Source organism: Equus caballus, chromosome 4, assembly GCF_041296265.1.
Source record: "Equus caballus isolate H_3958 breed thoroughbred chromosome 4, TB-T2T, whole genome shotgun sequence".
In the NCBI taxonomy this organism is placed as follows: domain Eukaryota; kingdom Metazoa; phylum Chordata; class Mammalia; order Perissodactyla; family Equidae; genus Equus; species Equus caballus.
This window is the reverse complement of record NC_091687.1, coordinates 70968649-70992667: the sequence shown is the minus strand read 5'-3', so window position 1 is coordinate 70992667 and position 24019 is coordinate 70968649. Positions and strand designations below refer to the sequence as shown.

The 24019-nt window shown below is 41.2% G+C and overlaps 1 protein-coding gene across 19 annotated transcripts in view; it reads left to right on the top strand.

The window, feature by feature from the left end:
* ELMO1 (engulfment and cell motility 1) overlaps nt 1-24019 on the top strand; it is a 523453-nt gene that overhangs the window by 29624 nt on the left and 469810 nt on the right. For 2 of the 19 annotated variants that reach the window (XM_070264862.1, XM_070264856.1), the window contains exon 1: nt 2858-6123. The exons of 16 other annotated variants lie outside the window; for them this stretch is intronic. The gene's annotated coding sequence lies outside the window, so the exon portion shown is untranslated. Of the gene's footprint in view, nt 1-2857; nt 6124-24019 lie in introns of those variants that run through there. One more of the 19 variants, XM_070264870.1, reaches the window with a different exon arrangement.

Genomic DNA, 24019 nt, shown 5'->3' with positions numbered 1-24019 from the left:
CAGGCTTGAATTTGCATGCTCATTTAGTGTTGCTGACCCTCTGAAATGCTGGTTATTAAAGAGATTGTAGATTTTATTATGGAATATATTTTGAACTTAGTTTATATGTGGTCTATTGATGTTCTGGGGATTCTGTTCTAAGACGTGTTGAAGAGGTGCTCTAGCTTTTTGGTTTATGAGTTGTTAAGGTGCTATTTATTTTTAATATACTCCGCTTTTTCTTCTTCCCAAAGCAAATAGTTGAGAATTAATGTTTAACTTTAAGTGTGATCCATTTACTTTATATTGAAAGTTATTACTTTAATTCACGTTTCTTTTCCCTTTAAGCTCTGATGTATCTTTAGAAAGATAAACCTTTTTGTGTATTTTTTTGTATGTTAATTATTTTCCTTTTCAGTGGTAATTATTACAACCACAGCAGTGAACATTAGTGCATACTTATTATGTGCCAGGCATCGTGCTAACTTCTTTAGATAGATTATTATTATTATTATTTAATTTTTATATCAATACTAGACTTTTAAGTAGTGCCCATTAGTTTATAATGAGGATCTCAGGACTGAGGAAACAAATTTGCCAAGAGTGCAGGTTTGTAAGTGGTGGAACCACGGTTTGAACCCAGATATTCTGACTCAGGATCCCAAGCTCCTCAACTCTACACTCTTGATACTGCAAATACAGGCAAATCTTTGCATTCGAGGAGAGAACTGTGAGGCAAAATAGAACTTTTCAGTGATTCGAAAGCCCTCTGCATTTTCCTGTAATGTGAATTTTGGGCCAGTGGATTGATTCACTTTGCTTAATCTGTTTTGTTCAGGTTGGTATCCTGCTAATTTGCACAGGCAGTAGCTGAAAGGAGTGAGAGATATCCCAATAGGGCTCGGGGTTGCAAGAAAAATTAGCATGGAATTGAATTCACAGGCTTCATACATAGATAACCTTGAGAACTGACTCAGTTGTTATCAAGATGAAAACTATGGTCTAAAGTATGTGTTTCAGAACATAGGCTGTCACTTAGTTTTGTGTAATAAATAATACCAAGGTCAAATCAACTCAGGTAACTGGTTTAAAAAGTTAAATAGGTTTTTTTTTTAATTTCAGAAATTTCTGAAGTCTTTAATATATGCTATGGGCATTGCAATTTTCAAGAGAAAATAAACAAACAAAAGGAATATTAGGTGTTTTTGGAATGTACCTGACAATTGTTTGTTTACTCTTATTTTGTTCTGGCCGGAAAGGTTTGTTGTAATGTACCCAGGATGTGTTGTTTTAGATTTTTCCAGTGTTAACAATTAGGATCACATTGATTGTAAGTAACAGAAGACCCAGTGCTGAGTGGCTTAAACAATAAAAGCTTATACAAGTGAAAAAGTTAGAAGTATAGTGAGCTTTAGAATTAATTAGTTTGATTCAGCCATCATGGGTTATTTAGGGTTTGGTTTCTTTTGATTTTTCTCTCTGCTGGAATTGAACTTTGGAACTGGGCATGGGGCACATTCCCCAGCAAATGAACAAGGTGGCTACCCAAGAATGCCAGAAAAAAATCTGATAACTTTTAGGACGAGGGAATGGGAGCCTGGATGCTTGAAAGGGAGCCAACAGCCATCTACCATGGCCAGTGACCCAGATGTGCCTAACTTAGATCAATGAAGATGTTTTCCCCTCTCTTCTCTGCCTTTATGTGTTGATATTCTATGTGTAGTAAATGGATATTTTTGGTGAATATTTCTATGTTACTTTAAACACAGAACAATTCCCCGCAGGCTACTTAGAGGTCCCATTCTTCATATTTCAGTTTCCCGTATAGCAACCCCACAGACCTGATAAGCTATTAGTGTTGGCTGCTAACATCCAAAAATTTTTTTTAGCGAAATGGACGCCATAGTGACATTCTATCCATTCATTACTCTATGGTTCATATTTACACTTAATGTCATTTTGATATGAAACTACCCCAGTGGATATAAATTGACTTCTCTCAATTTACCTTTTCACATTACTACTTGCAGGTTTTCCCCTCAGTTCTCAGACAAGTGCTGGAGGGTGGTTTACTGAATGACAGGCTGGGACTTTAGATAAAAGAGAAACCCAGGAAAAAGAGAACCAAGGACTCTAAGTTTGCGTGTCACAGGGACGCTCATTTTTGGCCATGCAGATTTCTCCTGAGAACTAAGAAACGCCTTCAAACAACTTGGTTTCTTTGGAGGTTGCCCCATATGCTGTGTTACACCGACTGGTATTTCCTTCTTTATTCAGTAAATTGACCGAATGCCCCCTATGTGCAAGATATTTTGTGCGGATTCTACATTGATGGAGAATTTCTTTAGAAACGCAGCCTTTCTGATCTTCCTTTCTGGTCAGGGAAATGAGACTGGCATACGGATAACTAATACAAAGGATCAGATCAAGTGCAGGATCAGATCAAGTGCAAAGGGAGGCTCAGAAAATAGTCTGAGGGGCTGGGAGGAGGGAATATTCCTGGTAAGATGAGTCGTCGTGTTGGTGGGGGAAGGGAGAAGAATGTGGACTTCAGATAGAGGAAGTGTTAGGAAAAGGATAAACAATTTAGTTTGGCTAGAGCTTAAATGTCGTGAAGCAGTTCAAAAAGAAAAAAAGTTAGTCTAGTTATTCCTTGTACTAGTGATTTATTGTTGTATAACAAATTACCCCAAAACGTAGTGGCTAAACTGACGGTAAGTCTTTCTTATCTTTCATAGTTTCCGTGGGTCAGGAAGCCAGGAGCAGCTTGGCTGGGTGGTTTTGGCTGCTGAGTTGTAGTTAGATGTCAGCTGGGGCTGCAGTCATCTGAAAGCCTGACTAGGGCTGCGAGATTTGCTCTAAGGTGGCTCAGGCACATGGCTGGTAAGTTGGTGCTTGTCCTCCTGACATGATGGCTGGCCTCCCCCAGAGCTGAAGTTTGAGATAGACACAAGTGGCAGTGTGGCAGCTGTATCCTTTTTATGATCTCGCTGTGGAAATCACACAGCCTCATTTCCTAAACATTTTATGTGTTCAGGACGGCCAGTCTAAGGGGAGGGGGAACTAGGAGTCACTTTTAAAGGGACAAGTGTCAAAGAAGTGCACACATTTTAAAACCAATACTATTCTTGAAAAAAAAATGACAGGAGCAAAAACAATAGCTGCATTGCAGTGGTTTTTCTTTACTTTTTTCTATGGAGTGTTTACTCGCATTAGTTGGCATACTAGACTATTTTGATGGGTAAACTGTGGTATAAATAGTGTCGTAAGTGTATTTCCATCTACTAAACTAATTATTTAAAATAAAAATTGGTAATTTATTCAAAAAGTGTCTTGTAGCAGAAACTTAGTACATAAGATGGCTAAAGCAGAGGGGCTCAGGCTAAGGTGGAGGTGGAGGGGCGCAGCCTCCCCCCAGCACCCAGGACGGCCCCACAAACATTGGACCCTGAGAATAGAGCTGTTTGAAAGCCATGCCGTGGATCCATCCAAGTCCTTTCTGATTTTCATTAAGAATTCAGTTTGTTCTTTTGAAGAACTCTTCCCTATTCAAAGATTGGGAATGGCTTTATAAAATGTATTCTAATCATAATAATTATTTTCTGTATTCCTCGTACGCCGTTGAGCCATGGCACCGAATGATGGTTGGTATTGTTTCATTCAAAATGTTTGCTTTGTAGGTGGAGGTGGGAGGTGGTTGAGAGTGAGGAAGAAGACTTTAATTTGAACAGAATTTTCCCCTTTATGGAGCACATAACAGTTAAATACATACTTGGGACTGAATCATAAAGTGGTGGTTATAGCAATGAGAGACATGAGCCGCCATCTCTGTGATATCAAAACTAAACCGATCCATGATCATGTAACCTCAAACTGTCACAATATTACTGCTGGAGTGGGAGGCAAAGTTCTGAGAAATGGAGAATATACGTGCTTTTGTTTAAGTATTTTTGATAATTACCAGAAGTAAGAGGGGAAATTTTTATGAATCAGATAAGGAAAAATATACTCATTAGTCATATGAATATTAGTTCTTTCAATATAACAATATACTGCTAAGGTTCCTCCTTCCCCCCGAAAAAAGCCATATCTGTAGACCATACGCATGAAAAGAGACCTTTAATACACTAGAGAAATTCAAAACACAGAGTACATTACCTCTCTCTAATTTAACATAATTAAAAGGCAATAGCCAGCAAAATTAAATTTTATTTAAAGAATTTTGAGGATGAAAAGCATGAAGATATTAATTTTTCGCCACTATCACTTTCCATTTTCATCGAGGCTGCAATCCACTCTACCAGCTTTTCCCCGGAAAAGGAAGAGCGTCTAGCTTGCTGCAGAGATTTCTTTTTAAAATAAAGAAGGGTTACAGTGGATGTGTAAAGCCTAGAAGAAAGCAGGGGCTGGTTGGTGAGTGAAAGAAAGGAGACTTTAATTATTTTTTTACAAAGATGTGTGTATGGAAGGAGATTATTGTTCTTTGAATTCATCTCATACCTGTGGGATTTCCCATTATAAAATATTGGTAACATAGAATTAATTGCTATATCTTCATAATTATTTCTTAAAATGGTTTTCTACGAGCCAGTGAAATGCCCTGCTACTTCTTGTTCCTGCTTCCTGTTCCAGCTGTTCCAGGTTTTATTATGAAAATGTATACGTGGGAGTAAAAGCCCCAGGTCTTACTTAGCAGAGTGCCTGGCCTGGAGTAGCATCAGTAAACATTAATTCCCTTCCTCCCCCTCTTATCCTCATGCATTCTGTACTGACCCCAGCATCCAAGTAGGGAGGCTGTCAGAAAGTGTCAGAGTAGGTGGCTTATAAATAGCATCTTTTCTTCACTCAGCTAAAAATCTTTTGACTTACGTTTTCTTTCCTTTGCAACTTTATCTGTTTCTTTCCTAACATGCAACCCATTGTTTTTTATTTCTCCACCAAAATATAAGCCAAGTTGCCTTTGTTTAAGGCTGGGACAGAGGGCCCAATGATGAGATCTCATTTTTCTAATTGTATTAATTTTCTCTTATTTGAATGAAGAGAGTAATTAATTCTGTTTCATCCCCATATGCCATTCATTTATTCGTTCATTTGTTCAGTGTAACATTTATTGAGGGCTCACTGTGTAGGGCTGTGTGTGCGTTGGGGTGGGCATGGGGCATGGAGGTTATTGTGACCTTGGCGTCCAACCCTCTGGCCCTGCCTTTTAGTAGCTTACACCCTGGTGGAGGTTGGAGAGAGAGATATGTAAACAAGCAGGTACATTTTAAATAAGCAGTTATCAAACTCCTGCTGGGTACCAGGAACTGAATCAAATTTCATGTAGATACTAGGTTTTACTAAACTTGATCCTTTCTTTCAGGGTGTTCATAGTTTGGTATGGGAGAGAAGACACATAACTAATTTAGAAAAAATTTAGAGAACTTTCTATGTGTCAGTCACTAAACTGCCGTAGTTGGGAAGTTCAAGCTTACTTTCATGTTAATTGCATGAAATAATCCCTTCGTATGCAAAGAAAGTAGAGACCTTTGGAGCTGGAGAAGTTAGAGTGGGAATTGTAGAGGAAGCGGGAAAGAGAATAGTCAAGAGGAGTTAAGGGCTGTGACTCTGAGTGTCAGATATATCTGGGTGCGGATGTTGGCTCCATTACTTACTAGCTATGTGACTTTGGGGGGACGGGAAGTTAACTACCTCTCCAAGATTCGGTTTCCCTATCTACAAAATGGGGATGATGTTGATAATACTGTGGCAGATTGTGTTTTCCCAAGATGGCCAAACCAATCTCTCATCTCACATGTTCTTCTTACAGTGTCGCTTTGACAGTCCTCTCATCTATTGATGGGGTTTATGTCTTTGATCTTGAGTGGACTGTTGTGACTACCTTGACCAACAGAGGTGGTGCTATGTGACTTTCAAGGCTTGATCATAAAAATGCTGTGCACCTCCATCTTGCTCTGTGGTGTTCATTGTTGGAAGCCAGCCACCATTCTGTGAGGAAGCCCAAGCTGCCCATGGAGAGGCCTGAGTGGGAGAAATTGAGGCCCCTACCCCACAGGCCTGGCTGAGCTCCCAGCTGACAGCTAGGACAACTTGCCAGCCATATGAGTGAGCCATCTTGAAAGTGGATCCTGAAGCAAGCCCCAGGTGAGTTGCCCTGGCTGACTCCACGTGGAGCATAGACAAGCCATGCCTGCTCAACCCTGCCAAATTGTAGTTTCATGAGCAAAATAAATGATTGTTGTTGTTTGAAACTACTAAGTTTTGGGATGGTTTGTTACCCAGCAATAAATAACCAAGACATTTGCCATATAAAGTTGCTAAGAGGATTCAGTGAAATGATGGAAACCAGCACTAACCTAATGCTTTACTAATCATGGCTCCTTTCGTTATTGTTACTAGTTGAGCAGATACTTAATGGAAACCAGCATTAGTTCACAGGGAGGTCACACCCAAAAGCTGTGAACATGTTGCCACTTGTGAACTTCTACTATCCAATAAGTTTCAGTTAACTTATTTTGTTCACTTTTTTGTCATTTGTAAAAACTCTGTTGTGTGTCAGCTTCCTAGAATCCTTTTCTCTGGGTTTATGATGCTGACTCTGTGCTAGACTCTTGTCATCTGTTGAGTCAGAGTTTCAATCAGGCTTTCAGTGTCATAACCAGACTTGTAGTCAATGTTAAAACTTCCAGAATATTCTGTGAAAGTGATGTTCTTTCTATTATTTAAAGAAATTTTTTTTTATCGTGGTAAAAAACATAACATAAAATTTATCATCTCATGGGGCCTGCTCCGCGATGTAGCAGTTAAGTTTGCACACTCTGCTTCAGCAGCCTGCAGTTTGCAGGTTTGGATCCCAGTTGTGGATCTATGCACTGCTTGTCAAGCCACACTGTGGTGACGTCCCACATACAAGATAGAGGAAGATCAGCACAGATGTTAGCTCAGTGACAATCTTCCTCAAGCAAAAAGAGGAAGATTGGCAATAGATGTTAGATCAGGCTGAGCTTCCTCACCAAAAGAAAAATAAATATAAATTTTATCATCTTAACCATTTTTTAAATGTAAAGTTCAATAGTGATCAGCATATGAACATTGTTGTACAACTGATCTCTAGAAATTTTCATCTTGTAAAACTGAAATTTTATACCTATTAAACAACAACTCCCATTCCCCCTTCTCCATTCCCCAAGCCTCTGGCAACCACCATTTTACTGTTTGTTTCTAAGAGTTTGACTACCTTGTGTAAGTGGAATTGTGCAGTATTTCTCCTTTTGTGACTGGCGTATTTCACTTAGCATAATGTCCTCAAGATTCATCCATGTTATAACATGTGACAGGATTTTTTTCTTTTTTTCTTTTTAAGATTGGCACCTGAACTAACATCTGTTGCCAATCTTCTTTCTTTTGTTTGTTTCTTCTTCTCCCCAAAGCCCCCCAGAACATAGTTGTATATTCTAGTTGTATATTCTAGTTATATATTGTAGTTGTAGGTCCTTCTGGCTCTGCTATGTGGGACGCCGCCTCAGCATGGCTTGAGGAGCAGTGCTAGGTTCACACCCAGGATCCAAACCAATGAAACCATATGTATATATATATATATATATATACCACATTTGGTTTATCTCTTCATCTGTTAGTGGACATTTAGGACATTTAGGTTGCTTCACCCTCTTGGTTATTGTGAGTAATGCTGCAGTGAACATGGGTGTACAACTACCACTCTTCTGTTATCTTTTACACCTCTCACCAAAAAAGAAAACCTTACAGCCAGTTTTTTTCTCATCTCTGCAGCTTACACTTGATTTCCTGATTCGGCCTGTAGCTGTAGTTGATCTGGGCATTCCTGATAAGGGAAGGAAGTATCAACATTTTCCATGTTGGGATGAGTTCCCCAGTGAATTTTGACTCATGCTCCTGAGATTGGTCCTCTTGAGGCCAGCCTCCCAGAGGCCAGTTGTTGGACCAACAGAGTTGACCCTCTGGGGCAGATCGGCCTGTGCACCTTGCCCTGAGGGACATGCAGTTTCCCCTGTGTGGCCTCTGGAGACTGCAAGAGGTCCAACCAGTCTGCATTGTAACTGCCATAACACTAATAAGCCTATCTTCCCGACAGCCTCGTTCCCATTAATGAGCTCGGCACCCTAAGTCCCAGTTAGCATGCAAAATATGATTTCCGTGCCCTACGCATATGCAAGTTTAATTGCTATGTGGTTGCCTAAAATGTGAAATGAAGGAACGTATTGCTTACGAGGATAGAATTTGTGATTCTGTGCATTTCATTTCATCACAGATATTTGTGTCAGTCAAAGCAACATGGAAATATATTTGTTTTACTTTATGATTTGGAAGAATAACTGCAGATAGGCAAGCTTTCTCCAGAGTTAAACTTGGGCGCTTATTTTTATGCTAAATGATGCACATAATGCCTGTTAATATTTTGTCATGCTGAAAAGTGTTTCTTACTGAAAGAGACTCTGTTTATAGGCTTTCTAAAGCTACCACATGCAGGATGCTATAAAGTCCATTTGCGTTTTCATTTCTTCCGTGATTCGTGTTCTGAGTAGGCATCTGTTGATGACCTACTATGGGCAGCATATTGTTGCAGTTGCTGGAGCTGGAAAGATGAATAAGAGGAAGGCCCTGTTTTTGGAGCTGTCAAGTGGTGACAAAAACATGCAGATAGTCACAATGAAATCAGATAGGTACCAGGCGATATGGGGCAGAGAGGAAGGACTGAATAACCACTTTGGGGAATTTGCATTTCTCCAAAGGAGGAACATTCCCACTGTATCCTGAATAATGCATGAGAGAGTGAGGCGGGGAGATGGAGCTGATGCCGGGGGTAGGCCGGGAGGTGAGGGCATTCCAGGCAGAGGGAATGGTATGTGCAAAGGCTGTGAGTTGTGAGAAAGCCTGACCTTTTTGAAGGAATTGTTAGTTATTACTCATTCTCGTTGTTGTTTGGTCTGGATGTATTAAAAACACTCATGGGAATGATTCATTCAGATAAAATCCCATTATCTCCCCAAATTATGCTGTCTAAGACAAGCATTTCAGTCCCCCAGCTGGTGGCCCCCATTACCAATGCTTCATTGATCTGGCCGAAGAGACTTCTCTCCAGGGAATGTTTGCTCAGCAAATGCTTTCTTCTGGCCAATTTCATATAGTCTACACTTTTAGTGAGGACTCCTGATCATGTGTCCATTTGCATTTTATTCAGAACAGATAAAAAAGGAAAAAAAAAGAGGAGAAGACATTTGAGCCAAGCAATAGCTGATTTTTTTCTAGATATTTGTTTTCTCATCAAGTATCAATTATCCAGCTACCTTCTCAGTCTACTTAAACAAAATTTTTAAATCAGCCTTCCAAACCCCAAAGGAAACTACGGAAAAAAGATTCAGGGAACTTTTGGGACTGGAAACTTTTACCTCCTTTTCATACTGAATTCAGAAACTTTGCTACATTTTCACAGAGAAGCTAGATCTCAGCCTTGGTTTGCCTTCTGGGCCCTGCAGATGGGAAGTAGTTGAACAATGTCTTGGATATAAGAGAAACCGTGTGGAAACGACCTAAAGGGCCTGGGGAATTTATTATTTACTGGATTGTTACTTCCATTCATATAAAGAAGGGTCTGCAGGATACTTTCTTTTCCAGAGATGTCGTTATCGGAGCTAAAAATAACATGAGTGCCCTAGGGATGCTCTAGAAAGTTGAGGGAGTGGCTGAGAGTGGCAGTGAGAGGGCAAGGATGAGCAAAGAACATGGAGCACCAGTGGAAATAATGGTGCACCATGTTGGAGAGTGCCTGGCATGCATAGCAGAGTCCTGCAACACACGGAATGGAGGAAAAGTGAAGGGGAGGAGCGGCCAAGGGTGAAGTTCAGAGATAAGTCCTGGTGGGAGGGGGGAGAGAGGGTTTGTGGAAAGGTGAGGATGGAAAGTGCTGGTTCAAACCTTTCCATGCACTCCTTAAATTGGGGGAGTTTCTGGACTGATTTGAGAAGAAAACTATAATAATTTTAGGAATTTCCCTCCACCCCCTTTTTTCTTTTTTTCTAATAATAAAAACTTTTTTAGAACGAGTTTAGATTTACAGAAACATTGAGCAGATATTTCAGAGAATTCCAATATACATCCCCTTTTCTGCACAAAGTTTTCTCTATTTTCAACATCCCACATTAGTGTGGTACATTTTTTTAAATTAATGAACCAATATTGATACATTATTATTGATTAACATCATAGTTTACATTAGAGTTCACTCTCTGTTGTACAGTTCCGTGTGTTTTCACAAGTGGGTAATGTTGTGTATCCACCATTATAATCATACAAAATAGTTTCACTGAGGTAAAGATCCTCTGTGCTCTGTCTATTCATTCCTCCTCTCTACCCTCAGCCTCCAAACCCCTGGCAACCACTGATCTTTTACTATTTCTATAGTTTTACCTTTTCCAGAATGTCATATAGTTGGAATCAAACCATCTGTAGCTTTTTTAGACTGGATTCTTTCACTTAGAAATATGCACTTAAGACTTATCCATGTTATTTCTTGCCTTGATAGCTTGATAGCTACTATTGCTGCATTGTGTGGTAAGACTTAATGTTTAGCTTTGTAAGAAACTGCCGAATGGTCTCCAAGGTAGCTATACCATTCATCCTTGTTTTTCACTTTCCATATGACTGTCATTTGGGAGCAGAGATAATTTGTGGAAAAATGCAGGTGCTACCTAAGGTGTAGCACACTGATTCTGAAATACTTAGAGAAGTGTTTTGTATCAAGTAGGAGACAGTAATAGAAGACCTAACCAACAGTGTCTTTTCCCATAAGGGCATTTATTGTTTACTGAACCAGAAGTCAAGGACAAGTGACTTCATTTCATTAAGTAGCTCCAGGATGTCATCAAGGACCCAAGCCCTTTTCTCTTCTTCTGCTTGCCCATACTAAGTATGTTAACCTTTTGTCTTTTGCTTGCACTTCATAATCTCAAAACGGCTGCTGTAGCACCAGGCATCATGCCCTCACATGCTCAATAGATAGAAAGAGGAAGGGGAAACACAGGGAGCTCTCCTCTCACTTTGTCTCTTTCATGAGAAAAGTGACCTGTAGCAGATTTCCTCTGGTGTCTTCTTGGCCTCAAATGGGTCGTATCGTCACTTTACCTGCATAGAAGGCCAAGAAGTGGCTTTTTTGAGCCCTTCTAATGTTTGACCAGGCCTCACTCATTTATTCAGTGGACTATTACAGGAGCTACTTGTTACCTTGTTGGCCTCAATGTCTTCATTCATCTGTGCTACGAGGGCTGGACTGTTCAGTCACTTTCAAACTGTGTTCCCGTGAACCCCAAGTTTCTAAAGATGAGCTTAGGGGTCCCTTCAGGGAGAATAGGGTAGAGTGAGCCAGGCTCTGGCTCCCACTTCTTCCTGGACAAGCCTACTTACAGCTTCCTTGCAGGTTGGGGCTCCTGGAGGGTTTCCTTTGGAGAAGCCTTCTGCATCCGAAATTAGGAGTGAAGGCATCCTGAGTGAGACGATGGCGAATGTCTCTTTTGATTCTAAGAGTCAAACTTTTGGACCAAGGTGGGACAAGACTGTTAGTCTCTTCCTAAATGTTTCATAAAATCCTTAGGAGTTTTGCCTTGAAAACTTTACCGAATGCGCACGTTAAGCACAGCTTGGAAGAAAATTCATTTTGTCCTCTGTCCAAAAGGAGGACTTTGCCATTTGTAAAGTGGTTTAAATCTTACTTCTTCCTTGACAAGGAGATGGTCTGGAGGAGGAAGATAAGAGGATGGTCAGCATGCTGAGTGTTACCTATAAAAAGTGAACAGTTTGATCTTTCTTGATCTTTTCCAACGCAGTTAATCAAATGTCCTTGAGTAACTGAAAAGGATGATTTGTGTTTTCCTCTATCCTTTTGTAACTCCTTTCCATGTTTATATGAAATTTGTGGACTTTTCAGATGGGCATTTTATATTTGCTGTAGTTATTTCATTTTTGCTGGAAAAATGTTATGGGTTTTTAAAATAGATTTCAGTTAAAATGCTTGGTAATCGGCATTTTTGCCCTGAAGTGATTTTTATGAAATTTTAAGAATATAAGAATACATTGAAAAAAAACCCTAGGTCTCTGCTCCCTAGGGATGATTGAGTGAATCTGCTGCTGAGTGAAGCTGATGTGTTTTTTTTGGACATGACACCAGAGGCTTCATAGTTTGCAAAGCACAAAGGACAATTTGCTCATGCTGATTCCAGGCCAGATGCCCCCATGATCCTGGGCAGCATGCTGCTTTTCAGGTCTTATTGGTACAGTATTTAAATAAAGGAACCCTGCTGTGTGCAAGACAAAGGGCCCCAGTTCTAAGTGAGCATATGCTATCTGATGTTCTCTGTTGTCATGTGTCATCTCATTTACAAAGCATAACTCCCTCCAAAATAGGTGTTATCCCATTTTGCAGTGGAAGACAGTGAAATACCAAACTGTGCCATATTCAATAGCCAAGAAGTGGCGGTGCTGGAGCTTAAGTCTCCCCAGAAGCCTGAACACTTGCTTTGCTCCTCTAAAATTAATTTGCATTTCTCACATAAATGCAGGGGAAAGAGAATTGTCAATTTTTGGAACCCTTTTTTGTGCCAGATAATTTGCGTATCTTAAAATATTTAATCCTCACAACAACCCTAGGGGAAAGAGAGGCTATGCCTGTACGTGGAGTGGGGCTTACAGTATTATCCCCATTTTATGTCACAGAAAACTGAGGCATGAGAATTGTAGAGGAAATGAGTCCTTTAAGGACACATGAAAATCTGCTAAAGATGTTGGAGTAATGGTATTACAAATAACTCCAGATAATATGGCTCCTGTCCTCTGTGGATTTACAAAATTCCCCCAAAACAGAATCACTCAGCTTATTCCTATTATAGATGGCACAATGTCGTGTGTTGTCCAAAAGGGTGGTGAAGGGTCTACTGGGAGAAAAAGATAAAAAGTGCTGCCTTTCCTCCTTTCCTACGCCCTTTCCCAGTGGTTCATAGTCAAAGTGCTTAGGTTCCCCCTCAGCCTGTGTTGGGCTGGCATTGGGCTGGAGTGGAGAATATTATGTGCATGTACAGGGTAACTGTACACAGGGCTTCCTGAGAGTGGGTTTGGGCTCTGGTGAAAATTGGTGGTCCCTCCAGCAAGGACTCACTGGCTGAAAATCTTCACATAAAATTTAGACCGACATGCAACAAAATTGCCTGACACCCTGCTTCCCCAAGTCTTGGGAGAGAATTGTTTCCCCTTACTACTCTCCTTTCTCCCCAAGAGTTTGTTGACTGAGTTGAATAAGGGACGTGATCTTAGCTGTCGTTGTCATGTTCTGGCAGAGCATGAGTGGGCTGATGACATCAAGGCAAGACAGATCAAGGAGGAACCAGAACCTGGAATGGATGTGCCTCTTGGATTGAGGTGGTTCTGGATGGGAGGGCATAAACCCAGCTGGAGACTAAGGCTCTTTGTCTGGGCAAGTGGCAGAACATGGTATCCAGATGGGAGGGACTTAGGGACAGATGTCAGGTTTGAAGTTGGCTTATTGGGTTGGCGAGGGTACATGTGAATGTGCTGCTCCTTGTCTCAATAATTGTAGCACTCATGAAGCTGGGTTTGGACTGGCTTCCTCTGGTAATCCAGTATATCTCAATATGGAAAGTAGGTTCTGGTTGGAACATGCCAAGAAGGTAAGGATGGTCCTCTTAGGGCATGAGAGTCTTAAGCTGAGGGTGGTGTTTTCCAAAGAGGAGCCAGGAATAGGGACCCTTGAAGGAAGCCTTATTGTGCCTCTGGCGTTTGAGGGAAGGGAGGGGGTGAGGGAAGGACTCACACACACACGGCACAGATCTACTTATCAGGTCTATCAGTGGACTGAGGCTAGGAGAAGCATCAAAGTGCCCCAATTAAGGTAATCCTTTTTTCCGTTTTCCAAAAGGGATTTATGGGGGAAGGTGAGGCTGTGACAGTGGCAGCAGTAAACAAGAGCTGTGCTGTCTTCTGATCCCTTGCCCTTCCTTGTCATTTCCCTAGGGGAGGAAACTTTTGCCCTTTAGTTTCCTTACTTAGAGAAGTTTTCTTTTGTTCCAAGTGTCCAGCAATCACATGTCAGGAGGTAAATGAAATAATGGAAACAAAGCAGAAAGATAAACAAGTTTGGGGAAGTCAGTCCTTTTTGGTTCCTACCTGAGTTTCCTTATCCTGTTACTTGAATTAAGCAGTGAAGAGAGCTTCAGAAGAAAGAACATGTAATGGTTAATTGAATGCTTGCATTCAAATGAATATATAAATTGAGTTTTCATGTGAAAGAAACTTTAAAGTACTGGAGATGGGAAGGGAAAATAAAAATGCAAACAATATTGACCTCCTCACTTTCCAGGTGACTGAGAATACCATTCAAAACCCCTTTACTGCTTTTCATGTATTTACACACCTAAAAATATGACCTTGGGGGTGGAAAAAGCTGGTACATATTTACTAGTGTCTGTTATGTGTGAGGGACTGTGCTACAGTTTGTATGAAGGTGAGCTCATATAATGCTCACAACAGTCCTGTGGAATTGTGTGTTATTGGGCATGTTGATGAGAAAACTGAGGCTCAGAGAGGTTATGGGCTGCCCAAAGGGAAATGCCTGAGGGATTCCAACCCTGTCTTCACAAACATGCTACCCATAAGCTATTAGTACGCATACACTACCGAATGGGACTGTCTTACAGATGCCTGTTATAGCCATTACTTATACCCTAAACTTTCCTGACACATTGATTGAAGGATGAGCTTGAACCTTCTTTCAGTTTCCTCAGCCTTTGATAACTGAATCTTCATATTTTTGAGTATGAATATTTTAAGCATTGTTATTCAAAGGGAAAGCAAGATAAAGAAGAAATGAAGTTAAGAAAGTTTATACCATGAGAGGTCATAAAAAAGTATCTTGGCTTTCCTTGGGTCTTATATTTCTTGTCTTAATATATAAGCAAATTAAGTAAAGTTCAATTTGTTATATATTTTGCAGACATTCTACCCTGTTCATTAGAGTTTAAGACCATGGGTAATTTTATATTTCTAGCCAGTTTATTTCTTTCTGATGAAAATTTCTATCTTCAGTCTATACCATTCTATCTTTTTTAGGGTTCAACTATCAGATTTAGGCTAATAATCTTTCACAACATGATGCAGTCATTTTTTATGTTTCCCTTTTTTCTTGTTTAATGAAAGCATTCGATGCTATGAATTTTCCTCTTATTACTCCTTTGCCTGAGTCCTACAGAATTTCATGTATATCATTCTCAAAACAATTAGTTTCTGGCTATTATTTACTGAAGATCTGTGATATTCTAGTGTAAAGGAAAAAATATATGTACTGAAAACTTGGAAACAGGCAAATAGGTAAAAGGGTGACTGTGTCTTCCTTTGAAGTCCTGCTTGATTTTTGTTCCCACCCAAGGATTATCTAATTCTCTAGGTAGATGTGCCTTTCTTTGGTACACTATTTACTGTTGGTTAAGATATTTTACAAGTCGCTCAGGGTAGATGAATACCTATAGAAAATGTTGGAATGCGAATAATTCTTGTCCACTAAAAAGATAATTCCAAAAGTATAATTTTGGTGACCTGGAAGGCATTAGCCAGTTTTGTATCTACTTTAACAATCTTATTTCAGCATTCTTTCCTTTAATGACTATATATAAATATGTCTTCTCTCTTATAGTCCTCTGAAACAGTTTTTCTATCCTGTTGGTTTCCTCATTGAATTAAATACATATTTAATATGCATTCATTTTATATTTGTATGAGGGTCATGTTTAAACATTTTGAAAATTGTTTTACACTAGGAACAATGTTAGAGCTTTCACTCGTGTCAAAGGAAAATCAGAGCTGGACAGTAGTTAAAGTGGTAAAACTAATTTTACTCAGTAACTATTGCAATAGGGGGAAAAGAGGCCTTAGTATAGAACTGGGCTCAATTCTGAATTCAACAAGGGAAAGTGGGGTTTCATAGCCAAGGAACATGTTGGGGGACAGTGGATGGAAAATTACTAAGAGAAAACATCAAGGATAGGGAGATTCTTGCTAAACTGACTCAACAGGATTCTGGCTGAAGGCAGGCCAGGTGATCACATGTCACCTGGGGGAGGAAAGGGGATGAGGAATTTGGTCAGATATTGAGGAAGATCAGATATTGAGGGTGGGGATCCTTTCTAAACTGATTTAGCAGGATTCTTGCTAAAATTGGACTCTACAAGGACAAAGACGGAAGCCCGTGGTTTGGCCTAGTTGAGCAGAGGACTCAGAAGAGCCTGGCTAAAGTTTGGTCAAGGAGAGAATCTTTGTCACCTGCATTATGCAATTTAATATTCATTTAAATGCTCTTAGGTGAGCTTATCACTGTCTCCACTCTACTTAGGAAGAAACAGAGGCTCAAGGGTATTCAAGTGTCTTAGTACAGGATGGACAGGGTGTTATGTGGAGGCAGGAAGTGAACACAGGTTTATATAAATCAGGGTCCACTGCTGATGACACTTGGCCGTGTTACCCTGAAAACTCACATGCTTCTCCCCAAGGAGAGCAGTGGTAAAGGGCAGCTGAGGGTGAGTCACTGCAGTGCACAGAAGAATATAGGTGGAGAAAAAGAGGAAATAAGTGAGGGAGGAAAGGCTGGGGTTGCTTACAAAAGAACTGTGATACTATTGTTTTTTCTCCTCTTAGATCAAAAATAAAGTGTGTGGAATGTCTCTGCAGTTGTTTTTACTCTTTATAGCAATGGATGGATTTTTCTTGGAAAGTCCCCATCTCCCACTTCAGACCTGAATATTTGCTTATTGGGTGTAGTTAGAGAAGTGGGTTGAAATAAGAAGTAGCAGAGGTGCCTGTTTACTTTAACAAAACAAAATATTGAAAGAAGAGAAGAACCACAGTTGCTTCCTCTTTTTTTTTTGATTGCAGTCACATTGGATTATAACATTATATAACTTTCAGGTGTACATCGTAATAGATTCCGAATTCTGTGTAGATTACATCATGTTCACCACCCCACAGTTGCTTCTAGACCCTGGCCAAACACTGAGTTTTCATCTTTTAATATGTAAATGTACAGTTCCTAAGCTTAGCTTTTTAACACCATAGGTGGTTTCAGTTTTTCTCAAGGATCTCACAAAGTTCTCAAAATAAAATTGGTTGTAATTCACTTTACTTAAAAATAAATATATAAGAGTTGTGCTATGAAATTAAGTCAACGATAGTCTGTCTCGACTCCAAAATTACTGGAAATGATTAGGGAAACATAAGTGGTAGGTGGCAGAGAGAGGGGCAAGGATGAACAAGTCTTAAAACATCTCTATCTCTTATTGTAAATCTGCTCCCAGCTATGCCAACAGCAATCACTGCAGCAGGTAATGTTAGGAACTCAAAGCAATCAAAACACTAGAGCTGAAACTTAGCATGCCATGGTACCCATCCATAACAGCAAACTCTGTCCTTGAAATACTCTACTGACTGGAATGAGTATAAATTCACCAGGATTCCAGATTTAAGAGGTTGGGAAATTGGTTTTGTGTCTGGAAGTGCTGAGTTAGCAACACCTACTGTTGTTATATTCTGGATCCTGATTAAAAGCATCCTTACTCCCATCCACTTAATCCAGAAGCCCTCTGGGCCCTCCTGATACTTCTCGCTCCTCCACTTGTCACACTCCTGCAAAATCCCATGGATACCACATCCTGTGTTTCTATGGAATCTGGTCTCTGTTTCTTCTGCATTGTTCCTGCCCTAGATTAACCCTTCTCAACCTCTGGTCTGGAAGATGCCTACAGTTGTCTCCTCATGTGTACCCTGTGTACTTAGCTTCCCTTCTGTTCTCTCCTTCTTCCCCTTTGTAGATGGGTCCCTTGGATTGTTGTAAAAATACCTGCATGTTTTGCCACTTGGCTTCAAGCCCGTTAGTGGCTCCCTATGGCTTAAGGAATGAGGTGCAGACTCTTGGTAGGCATACCAAGACCTTTCTGACCCAGCCCCTGTCCACCTCGTTCTCCAATCTCCCCTCTCCTGTGGCTCGCCTTTGCTTGCAGTCTGATCTGGCATCTATTTACATCTGCTTTCAGGTAGGACGTACCAGACTGTGTGCTGGACTGCTTCCCTCTCAGCCTGGACAAGGTCAAGCATCTCCTCAATATTGCACTGTAGCTATTTATTTATAACATTTCTGTAAGTGACCATGCTGTCCTTTGGGGCTGGGCAGTGTCCAATATGTATTGGTGTCTTTGTGCCTGACAGGGAGAGGCTCCCCATAAATGTGTGCGGTTTGAATGAGTGAAATGGGCCCTTTCTGGCATGAAAACATTAATGTGACTTACCTCTATTTAGCTATGGAAAAATTGTGCGAGAAGGACCTAAGATACTCTGCTTTTTGTCCAAGCATATCAGCTCTCTTCTTTGCTTTCCTCTAATTTATCCTGTCTCTGTAAAAGTATAGTTATAAATCAGCTGTCATTGCCATCACTACAGTTCCCTCCAAGGAGGAGGCAGGGCAGTGGAGTACTGAATGTGACAAAGGGCAGAGAAGGAACAAACCAAGATATGCCCAGGTCCTCCCTAGCTAGCCTGTCCATGGGGTAGGTATGTCAGTCTTCATGGACTTGTGGGGTTTGAGCACAATAAGAACAAGCTGAGGAAAGAAAGGAACATTACGAGCCATGAGACAAATCAAATTCATGTCCACCTGATAACATGCAAGGAAAAGGAGGCAGCATCACTTTTTTGTGATTTTCCTGCCAAAAATTCATAACCTGAATCTCATTAGAGGAAGCATCAGACAAAGCCGAATTGAGGGACTTTCTACAAAATAAACAGCCTATAATCTTAAAAATTGTCAAGGTCAGAAAAATCAAGGAAAGACTGCGGGGAGTGTTTTAGAATGAAGGAGACTAAAGAGACATGGCAGCTAAAAGCACTGTATGATTTTGAACTGGATGTGTTCAGTATTCAGACACTCGATGAAATTTGAATGGGATTGGAGGAGTAAGGGTGACATGGCTTGCATTAAATGTTAACGTGTATTTAAATATAAAGAATATTAAATGTATTAAAGGTAGCAAAGATTTGTATTAAATGTTGATTTCCTGATTTTAATGGTTGTGTTGCGGTTATGGAGACCGTCATTGTTGCAGGAAATGCACACTGGAGAGTCAGTGAGTGATGGGGCTTCGAGTTGGCAAGTTACTTTCAAGTGGTTCAGAAAGAAAGAAGGTTCTTTGTACTTTAGTTAAAATTTTTTTTGTAAATTTGAGATTGCTTCAAAATAATTTTTTAAAAGAAAAGGAGTCAATAAACAAACTTGGATTTTCCCAGATGAACAAGTTGTCTTGATGAGACATGACTCCTTCTGGATGCACAATTCCAGTGATGGAATTGTACAGAAGAGGGTCCTTGGTATTTCTTGAGATGAAGAGGGGGTGAAGTGGAGGGGCACGGCCGAGAGCAAACCTGCATCCTGTCTCAACAGCAATCTCCAGGTGGCCTTACTTGAAAATAGGCTCAGAAGACAGACTGTCAGCTCCAGGAGAGCAGAGCTACCTCCCAGGGGCAGGTGCAATTAGCAGGTTTCTGGAGACTGGGGAGCAAGATGCCAATCTAATGATTTACTGTGAGAAATGTAATCAAGGCCACCGGCACTCTTTGTCTAGCAGATTTCCTCCCTGTAGCAAACTTCAAGGGAAGAGTAATCAGGAGAGTGCTTGGCAAACAAGCAATGCAGCGAGAAGGGCTGGCCAGTGTGGTCAGAGCTCCAGAGGCATCTGGCGGAGGGCAGGCTGATTCCTCCATCCTGCAGGGGAGCCTCACACGTGGCAGTGGGATGTGGAGGTGTGAGTCTGGGTCAGGGCTTGCCCTCCCTTGGGTGGAGCTGGGGTGGCCTCCCAGTCTCCAATTTTCGTCTGCTTTCATGGTTGGCCACCTCTCTACTTCTGACTGATGTGTTCTTTCTTTAGATATGGTAATAGCCTCAGCCACGTTATGAATTCTTGAATGTCTTTGTATGTCTGTGATTCTGTGTTGACTCCTTCCGGGTCGATTTTAGACCTTCATTCAGAGGCGTATACCACTTTATTCGAGTTCCCCAGTGATCCTCCTTGCCACTACTAGCCACCTGGGGACTTGGATGAGAGAGAGGCTGCATTCTAGAGTAGCAGCTTCCCTCTTTCTGTTTATTTTTTTTTAAGTCTGCAGCCCTGTAAAAGGAAGGAAGGATGTAAAAAAAAAAGGCTTACCTTCTTGGAATATCTTGTTGTCTTTAGAGTTCCTTAACTTTCTTGGGTTGCAGACTTTCTTTTAGAGATTTAGCCAAAATGGGTATTTTTCCCTTTTGAGAACAGTGTGCCCTGCTGCTGGGAACCAAAGGTATTCAGTTCCTTGGTGCAGAGTCCAAGCAGGGCTGTTGTCCTTTTTGGAGACTGCATCTCTCTTTCTGCCACTGAGTGGTGCTCTCTCAGGGGGAAGGCCCACCCCCTCCCATCCCCCTCCCCTGGTTGGTTTGCTGTTCTATCTCACACAGGTGGTCCTATCTCCTCCAGGGTCCCAAATGGCTCCTTATGATTTGTTTCCTGGTGGGTGTTCCTTGGGCTTGCCCAAGTCTTGCGGCTCTGGAGTGCCAGAGCCTGTTTTTGAAGAGATGCCTAAAACCCGAAACCTGGAACCTGGCCTGCCAGTCAGCCTGCAGTAGAGAAGCAATGGATCTGTATGGCTCATTGGTTAGAGACCAGCCGAGAGGGTCTGGGTCCTTCCCTGAGGGATGAAGGCCCTGGGTGCTCTCAGGCAAGAATACCTGTGTTCTTCTTCAAAGGAAGGTTAGAAGGTTGTTTTGACTTTTACAAAGGAGTATATATACATATATGGACTGGTGCACACTGGTCCAACTTAAGGGTCCTCAATTTAGTGTAATTTTATATTTTGTTTCCTCCTTTGCCCATGCTATTATAAGGCCTTTCACACAAATGCTTTCATAAATGATACCAGAACGTGCCTGATTTGATGTTTCTATACTGTGGACTTTGAACCATGTGTTCAGTTGGGGACGGGGGAATAGCAGTCATCAGGTCAGCTGTTAAGTCCTAGCTTGGCCATCTGTGCTCCATGGTAGATGTCAGCAATCAGACCGTCCTGTCATCTAAAACTTCTACCTCATGAAGAGCTCAAGGCCCTCAGCACCTGGTGGACAGAAACGGAAGCTTGGAGAGGGGTGTGGTGAGCACCTGCAAGGCTCAAGGAACAGAGACTTGGTATCCATTTGCAAAGAAAACAAAATCAAAAACCCCATGTGAATTCTGGCACTCGTCTTTGCCATCTGTTTGAGTTTTTATTGGGTGGGGGCTGTGATGAGTACCAAACTCTATGGACTAGTGAAAGGGTTAGAAATAGAATCACCTGAAAGATGTTATTCAAAGCAGGTAGGGTCTGTGGTCTGCTTAGGGACTGTAACTTTCATTTTCATTCTGTCCCTGGGCCTCTTTGCCTCTGGGAGTCAGAAAAAAACAAAAGAAAAAAAGGCAGACTGTAACAAGAAATGTGCTCCTTGGGGTACCCTATCAAGCTGTGCCTCTGTCAGTCAGATCTCCCGTTTGATGGAAAGAGTTCTGCCCTCTCCAGCTCTGCCAGGCATTCCCTTGGTGAGGGGGCGTGGGCTGCCCGTGAAACTGATCCCTCTCCATGCACTGGCGTGAGCTGACAGCTGTGTGAGGAAACGCTCCCTGGAATGGGCTTCAGGTCCCTGCTCAGTCAAGAGGCAGACTTTTTACTCCCAGTGACAGCTGCAAAGTACAGATTTATGGTGGGGCACTAGCTCTGAATTCCAATTACCACTTGAGTTTCAAAAAAGTCTACATTTCCATGTCTATGGTGCATTTTTACAGCTTGCTGCTGTGATAGCTGATACATAGCCATCCCCTGTTACCAATATTTCTAACCAACTGATTTGCGGAACGGGAGCACAGGTGATATATACTTAAAGCTTTGGGGGATGAAAGCGCTGGGGATTCTGCTTTGAATTTCAAGAGGTGAGAAAGGCAGGTGGGATGAGGAAGGCTATGGGCTTTTGAAAGTTGGGTGACACCAGTGAGGCTGTGGAAAATGTGTATTTCTGTTTACAGTGATTAATTTTTGTTTCATAGAGCAGCTCTCCTGAATCAGGGTAGCATGTGCCAGAGAATTAATAAAGGATTTGGGGATGCCCATGCTTCATGCTTAATGCACACCCACAGGTGGAGGTGAGAGCATTTGGTTCCACATTCTTGACATTCTATTTCCTATGGTTGAAGGATGGCTAGATTCACTGTTGTAAGAGCAGGATATTGAAGATCTGAAGACAAGCATGGCCCTTGAGCCCAAGTTGTCATTCTTGCCTGTTAATGCTCCACAGGGCGGCAGGATGGAAGGTGGACCTTCCAACTTGACAATTCGTGACTCTTAGAGACTCCTGTAGAGCTGAGATGTTTTAGCAGTGGATAACGTGTACAGATTTCCAATAACAACTTCGTTGTTTCTGTTAGAGGAAACACACATGTCCACACGTATGTCAGTACACTGGAGGAAAAAACTCTTGGCGTTTTAAAATAGACTTTGAAAAACATTACCCAGACTATTTAGTGCCTTAAAAAAGAAATCCTCCTTCTGAACTTTGAAAGTCTTTTTCTCTGCTCATAACGGAAAGGTCTCACGTGGCTGTTTTGCTTAATGTGGGCTGGTTTTATTCTGGACTCTTTGAAACCCAGCATGAACGCTAACATTCTGCTATGTGGAGAAGTAGAAAGGAAAGGGATGGCGAGGTTTTGGTTGTGCTAAATTAAAGTGACAAGGCACAGATAACAGGGCATGGCTGTGCCCACAAATTAGCCCTCTCTAATTTGCTGCTGTGGAAAGTACTGCTTTGGTGTTGCATTGTAATTTCTCTCTTGAATTAAAAGTTTAAAAAAAGAAAGTCTAGTTTGCTCAAAAGGGAAAATCTGAAAAACGTAGACCTTTCAGTATTGAATTGGCCCATGGTTCCTTATGTTCATGGAACTCTGTAAGTGAGTCCTGCTTCAAGAATGTGTAAATTACATGGCTTTCTCTTTAGAAGGCACACTATATGTGTTGGATTATTTTGTGTGCTACTTAAAGGTATCCTTTCCCACAGTTTTTGTCGCAATTCAGAATGTGTATTGTGTTGAGCAGGTGGCAGCTGTATTTTGTGTGGTCTCCTCTGTAAATACAGTACCATGTCTTGGACAGAGTGGATTTCTGATGGGTGAGGGGAGTGAAGGAGGCCCAGGTTTCTTTCTCCAACTTCCGTTTAGTTCTAGGAAATAGCTTCATATTGGTGGGAGGCCAGGATGATATTTGGTTTCTCCAGCCACATGTCCTGCTCCAAATTTTAATATTTCTTTTCCCCAAATCTCAACTTCCCATAGGGCTGAAATGTCATTTTTCAAAATGAGGTGTCACATGAATTTTTACTTTGCAAAAAATCAGCTAAATAGATTGTGGGACAAAAGTCAGGATTGTTTATTACAACACTGTAAAAGATTGCAATTCATGATAATTTATCTTTTGTGTTTAGTTTCTACGGGTATTTGCTCAAGGAGAGACCCACGGCCTCCATATTAGATTGTCCACTCCTGGGTGCTGACACCTTTACCCTCATCTGAGGCTCTAATTGTTCATGGCTCATTCCATACTTAGACGTTTAAGGTGTTTCCGGAAGTGTGTTCCCCAGATCATTGATAGATGCAGTGTTTAAGGGGTTCCATGGTCAAATAAATTTAAGAGACACTAGGATAAACAAAGCTAACAGATTGCTTTACTGAAGGACTTTTTCAGGCCTTTAATGTACAAATGTGCTTTGTGAATTGTCAGGACAGCAAGTGGTATAGGCATCTGGCTTCCCGCAGGAGTACGTTCCTAAGTGTGTCCTTGAGGAAGGCTGCCTCACAATTTGGCTCCATCTGCCTGTTGTGGGTTGAATTGTGGGTCCCCCTAAAAAAAAGATTGTTGC